Source organism: Microcebus murinus, chromosome 5 (assembly GCF_040939455.1).
Source record: "Microcebus murinus isolate Inina chromosome 5, M.murinus_Inina_mat1.0, whole genome shotgun sequence".
NCBI lineage: Eukaryota > Metazoa > Chordata > Mammalia > Primates > Cheirogaleidae > Microcebus > Microcebus murinus.
Window position 1 is genome coordinate 108,245,374 of NC_134108.1, and position 6,664 is coordinate 108,252,037.

The following is a 6,664-nucleotide window of genomic DNA, read 5'->3' on the forward strand; positions in this document are numbered from 1 at the left end:
GCCCGGCCGGGAAAGATGTTTTGGTTAAAAACCTATAGTAGAGGCCAGCTTGAAGAAATGAGACATCAGAAAATTGGCAAGAGACAATATTGCGTTCTTTGCTCTAACATACAACTCAAAATTGACACTGGGGTAAAGGTAATAGAATGGTGCATCTTTGTTAAAATGAACCACATAATCCAAAAAATAAAAGAGTTTTGTTGTTTCATAAACCAGTGGATATTTTACCTTTTTAATTTTAAGGTAGTTAAATAAAATTTAGGGCCGGGCGCGGTGGCTCACGCCTGTAATCCTAGCACTCTGGGAGGCCGAGGCGGGCGGATTGCTCGAGGTCAGGAGTTCGAGACCAGCCTGAGCAAGAGCGAGACCCCGTCTCTACTATAAATAGAAATTAATTGGCCAACTAATATATATAGAAAAAACTAGCCGGGCATGGTGGTGCATGCCTGTAGTCCCAGCTACTTGGGAGGCTGAGGCAGGAGGATCGCTTGAGCCCAGGAGTTTGCGGTTGCTGTGAGCGAGGCTGACGCCATGGCACTCACTCTAGCCTGGGCAACAAAGCGAGACTCTGTCTCAAAAAAAAAATAAGATAAAATTTAGGGCCAAGCGAGGTGGCTTATGCCTGTAATCCTAGCACTCTGGGAGGCCGAGGTGGGAGGATTGCTCAAGATCAGGAGTTCAAAACCAGCCTGAGCAAGAGCGAGACCCCATCTCTACTAAAAATAGAAAGCAATTAATTGGCTAACTAAAATATATATAGAGAGAGAGAAAAAAAATTAGCCAGGCATGGTGGCACATGTTTGTAGTCCTAGCTACTCGGGAGGCTGAGGCAGAAGGATCATTTGAGCCCAGGAGTTTGAGGTTGCTGTGAGCTAGGCTGACGCCACGGCACTCACTCTAGCCTGGACAACAAAGTGAGACCGTGTCTCAAAAAAAAAAAAAAAACACCTTAGCCTGGCATGGTGGTACATGCCTGTAGTCCCAGCTACTCGGGAGGCTGAGGCAGGAGGATCGCTTGAGCCCAGGAGTTTGAGGTTGCTGTAAGCTAGGCTGACGCCATGGCACTCACTCTTAGCCTGGACAACAATGTGAGACCTTGTCTCAAAAAAGAAAAAAAAAAATTAGCCGGGCATGGTGGTACATGCCTGTAGTCCCAGCTACTTGGGAGGCTGAGGCAGGAGGATTGCTTGAGCCCAGGAGATTGAGGTTGCTGTGAGCTAGGCTGACGCCATGGCACTCACTCTAGCCAGGGCAACAGAGTGAGACTCAGTCTCAAAAATAAAACAAAATTTAATGGTGTCCTTTAATATGTCAAACATAACTATGTCAAACATAACTAAGCATATCCCACGCAATGTTCTGTATTGAGCATCCTTTTCCTTTCTTAAGCACAATATTTCATTGGATACTCATCATCACAGACTCCAAAGGCCTAAGGAGATGATGTCTCGCATACTGCGAATCCTGATTTTCACGCTGCAGATGCAGGGGGCGCGGCGTTGGGACGACGACGCCCTTCCTCCAGCAGGACCTCTGAGGTCTACAGACAGACTGGCACAGGCCCCAGCGCCCTTTATTCCCTCTGAATGCTTTGCCTCATCTCTGGATTTGAATTATATCCTCCATCTCTGCTGGGAAATTATTTGGTAATGAAATAATTCCCTTTATTTGCATGCTTTTTTCCTAAGCAAATAGCAATCACTCTAGGGATCTTGAGGATGAGCCGGAGACAGATTCCCAGCCGTGAACTTGGGATCTCGGTAATGCAGAGGCAGCCGCACCCCTCCAAAGCCTGAGGGGTGTCACTGAAGAGCTTCGCCCAGACTTACTTGGCCTTCTTGGCAGCACATTGAACTCCTCCCTCTTAGCGTGGTGCATTAGAACCCTGTATTCCCTGGGACTGGCACTGTGGGAGACTGTCACCAGCATTAGTGGCAAAATCTGTTGGATTTGAGCTGGTTAGTCAAAATCCTGAAACTCAGCACTTCTCAGCTGTATATTTTTTCCGTCAACCGACTACTTATGTGTTTGAATAGCAATGCCTGACAAAAGTACCCAAAAGGACCTTCTCTGATGGCTTGAAAGGTTTTGGGAGACCCCCCAGTGCCTCCCTTCAGAGTTTTCTCTCCTCCCCGTCTGGTGTGGAGGTTTCTGTGGGAGGTCGGGGAAGGGCACAGAGCACAGTCCGTGGTGCTGGGACTCATTCATCTTCTAGGGGTGAGGGAGCCTTGGAGAACTAAGAATGGGGAGGACCCAGAATGGTGCTCCCACATGCTGGGCACTTAACCCTCCTTCCACTGACCTGAATACGGAAAGGCCAAAGGCCGGGCATGGTGGTGCACACCAATAGTTCTAGCTGCTCAGGAGGATTCCTTGAGGCCAGAAGTTCAAGGCTGTACTGCACTGTGATCACGTCTGTGAAGAGCCACTGTCTTCCACAAAGTTGTGTGGACACAAAGTCACGTGGCCTTTGCTAACAGAACTATGCAGGGAAGGAATTCTGGAGCATGTATTTCTAACGTGGCTTTGTAGACACATTACAAATACACCAAGTGTCCAGTCCTTTCTTGAGGTATTAAATATTTCCAGCCTGGCTCTCGACCCTAAGTGCCATCTTTCTAGAAACCTCCACGCCATGAGAGCCAAGTGGAAGAAGAAGCGAGTGTGCAGACTAAAGTGCAAAAGGAGAAAGGTGAAGCAGAGGTCCGAGTGAACCGCTCGCTTGTGCACATGTGAAGGTCACGAGAGCAGAAACATGGAAGGCCGGAGTCTGGGGACGCTGGTGCAAGTTGCTGGACTGCACGCCACTGTCTAGAACCTGCCTCTCAGTGGATGTAGAACTTCGTCACACCGTCCCGTCACCAGGGCCACCTCTGAGAGACCCATCCTGCTCTTACCAAAACAGTCCCCATTAGTCCTTTGCCCTGGACCTGACATTCTGAACTAGTCCTCTCAGTTGTGGCCGAGTGTAGCAAGTATACAATAAATCACCTTCTGTTTCAGCTGAAGAATCACATAAATAATAAATAATTAGATAATAATTCCAGCCTGGGTCTGCTTTGGGACAATGTGCTTTCATTATCTTAGTATAGGCCTGTGACTTGGCTTAAAGTTATCTCCTTAAAGTTTCTGACCAAGGACAGAAAGCGGGAAGAACAAGAAGGTAATGATTAGTGTGAATATTTGGCGACGTGCTGATGAGTTGCGGTTACTATAATCCTACTAAATGATTTGATGACTTTGCATTAGGTCTGCTCACAGCCAGGTGTCCACACTAAGGAATCCTGAGTTTTTTGGTCTAAAAACTTAACCCCCTTACATGTCATGAGTTGTTGTGGAAAAAATAAATAAAAACTTAAACCCGTATATATACTATCGCCCTCTGTAGATACCAAAGTCTTGCTAAAGGTGACACCAGCAAATGTGGTGAGTAAAACATGACAATCCCCCCACTGAGGGATCCAGGAACTCATTTGTTGCCTTACTCATCACCACCCTTGACACCTCGTACACCAGCCCAATCTAGAACATTCTAGTTGCTCAATAAATTGGCTTATGACAGTAAGCCTCCTCTTAAGGCAGCCTCTCCTCTCTCAGCATCCCTTCAATCCTGTAACTTTTCTTGAGACATGGAGGCCAGGCCACATGATACTCTAGCTATCCCTGCAACCTGATTTTGTGTTCTGAATTTTCCAAATGATGAACGAGCAGCAACTTCACTTTTGGGAACCCATAACTATAAAATGAGACCATGGTCTTCAGACTACATTGATCTTAAATCTAGATGTAGGCCAGGCACAGTGACTCACCCCTGTAATTCCAGCACTTTGAGAGGCTGAGGTGAGAGAGCATGTAAAGTCAGGAGTTTAAGGCCAGCCTCGGCAACATAGTGAGACCCTGTCTCTACAAAAGAAAATTTAAAAATTAGCAGGGCATAGTGATCTGCTCCTTTAGTCCCAGGTACTCGGAGGCTGAGGCAGGAAGATTGCTTGAAGACAGAAATTTGGGGTCACAGTGAACTATGGTTGTGCCACTGCATTCCGGCCTAGGTGACAGAGCAAGGCTGTGTCTCAAAAAAAAAAATCTAGATCTAAATCTAAAACTCAGAGTTAATCAAATGTGGAGCATTTTCCTTAGAAGTGTTTCTAGGACCACCTCCTGGTCCTGGTGCCCCTAACATTCATGGCCTGTCGGGAACCAGGTGTCCACTGAGGCGAAGGGCAGGGCTCCGTGGGCCTGCGTGGCGAGGCGTGCAATGGCTGCGCCCCTGCAGAGCCTCTGCCACCTGCTGCTGCCCGCGACAGGACTTTGGGAATGGCAGGAAACCCAATTCTGCCTCTTCACCTTGCTGCCCACTCAGAGCCTTGCTGGAGGGCTGAGTGGAGCTGGAGCCCACCCGCGCCGGCAGCCGGACCAGCTCTGCCGCCAGAGCCCTTCCCTCCTGCCGGCCACCATTCCCCCTCTGCGCTCCTCTCCTGGCTTCTGGGCTGCAAAAATGCCCTGATGTTTTGACTGTCCCCAGCCCCACCCTGAGCTACACTGGCCCTCTTGCCCTGGGCCCAGCCAGACGGTTTCTTCTGGTGGCAGGACTGCAGTCCCCTTGGAGCAGAGCCTCCCTCTTATGAGGCGCTCTGGGCGGAAGTCGGGGAGCAAGCAGGGAGCTATGCCCTTAGGTCTATTTTTCAGTTACTGCCCCTGCACTGCAGCTGCGAAAAACCCAGTTTCTTTTACTTAGAAGGCAGCTGGACAGATACGCCATGCCCCGCTTTGTTTACTGCATGGCCGCTAGGAAGTATTGAGTTTCAAGGAAGCTGTGCTTTTGTCTGTCTTAATTAGAACTACTCCACTCTTAGAAAGGTGTGACTTCCTGACTGTTCTGGGGAGCCCCAGGCCTCTGCGGCACTGGTCCCTGCAGAGAAAGCCGCACCGCGTGAGCTTGTGGCTGTCACACACCCAGGGCTCGTGTGCGGGCGCCCGAGCTTTCCCTGACCCCAGCCATGTCTTGTGGACAAGGGCAGACTGTAATGAGACTGGACAGAGACTGTGCGCCCTTCAGTTGCTAGCAAACATGACAGGAAGTAAACAAACAGACCATGCCACCTTCGGGCTGTCAGTCTGGGCCTCAGAACCCAGCGACCAGCCGAGGTGGCCGGACGTGGCGAGCGCAGACCTGGTGCGGGCGGCGCCGCACACGCCCGTGCGTGACCTCACCCGCCCCAACGCCGCCGCCTCAATCCAGGGAAGCCAGGGGCCCCTGACATTTGACGAGGGCATGGGCTTAGGCCCAGCTCCACGCTGGGGTCTCAGTTTCCGCACCTGTAAAATAATAGCCACTATTTAAATAGCTTTATACATTTTTAATCATAAAAAACACAATAAAATTTACCATCTTAACATTTCAATGTGCAGTATTAAGTGTATTCACATTATTGTGCAACTAACCTCCAAAAGTTTCTCATCCTGCAAACTGAAACTCTGTACGCCAAGCCGCACCCATCGCCCTCCCCCGCCTGGCAACCGCCGTCCCGCTGTCCCTGAATCGGACTGCTCCAGGGAGCTCACGGAAGCGCGCTCGGACAGGGCTGTCTTTTGTGACCAAGTGGATTGTTTCACTTAGCATAACGTCCTCAAGGTTCATGCATATTCGAGCATCTGTTAGAATCTCCTTTTTAATGCACTGTAGGATGTTTATACCAAAAAGAAAAATTCATTTTTGAAGGCTGAATAATCCATTGTAAGTACATATCACCTTTTGTGTATCTATTCATCTGTTGTTGGTGGCTACTTGGGTGTTTCCACCTTTTGGCATTGGGAATAATGCTGCTATGAGCACAAGTGTACAGATATCACCTTAAGACCCTGTTTTCAATTCTTTTGGGTGTATCCCCAGAAGTAGAATTGCTGGATCACATGGTAATTCTACTTCTAATTTTTTTGAGGGTCCACCACACTGTTTCTGTAGCAGCTGCATCATTTGACCCTCCCTCCAACGGTGCCAGGCCCGGCTTCTCCACGCCCTCACCAGCACTTGTCTTTTTCAGTGTGTTTTCATAGTGGCCATCCTAACAGGGGTGAGGTGGCATCTCGTTGTGCTTCTGACTTGCGTTTCCCGGGCGGTTAGGAGTGCTGAATGTCTTTTCTTGTGCTTGTTGACTGACCATTTGTGTATCATCTCTGGGAAAATGTGTGTTCAAGTCTTTTGTCCATTCTTTATTTGGGATTTTGTTTTTTGGGTTTTGTTTTGTTTTTTGGTCATTGAGTAATCATAGCTAATGTAGATTAAGTTCAGAGTATATTCCAGAAAGTATGCTAACGACCAAACTGAGACTGCTAACCCTGGCAGGCTAACAATTTGGTAACTTTTCAAACCCACAGTCTTTAAATACTTGCTAAACATTTACTGGGGGGGGGGGGGATGGACAGGGGCAACTGATTTCCTATTGTTAGAAATTCTATTATGTATAGAAACAGATTCACTAATTTACTTCTACTGGCCACAGTAGAGTCAATGTCTGAACAAAAGCTTTTGTGGATAAAATCTTTCCCACTTTTCTGAGATTCTTGTTCTCGCTTCCTTTTTTGTTTGTTTATAACAAAGTCTCACACTCTTGCCCTGGGTAGAGTGCAGTGGCATCATTTTAGCTCACTGCAGCCTCAAATTCCT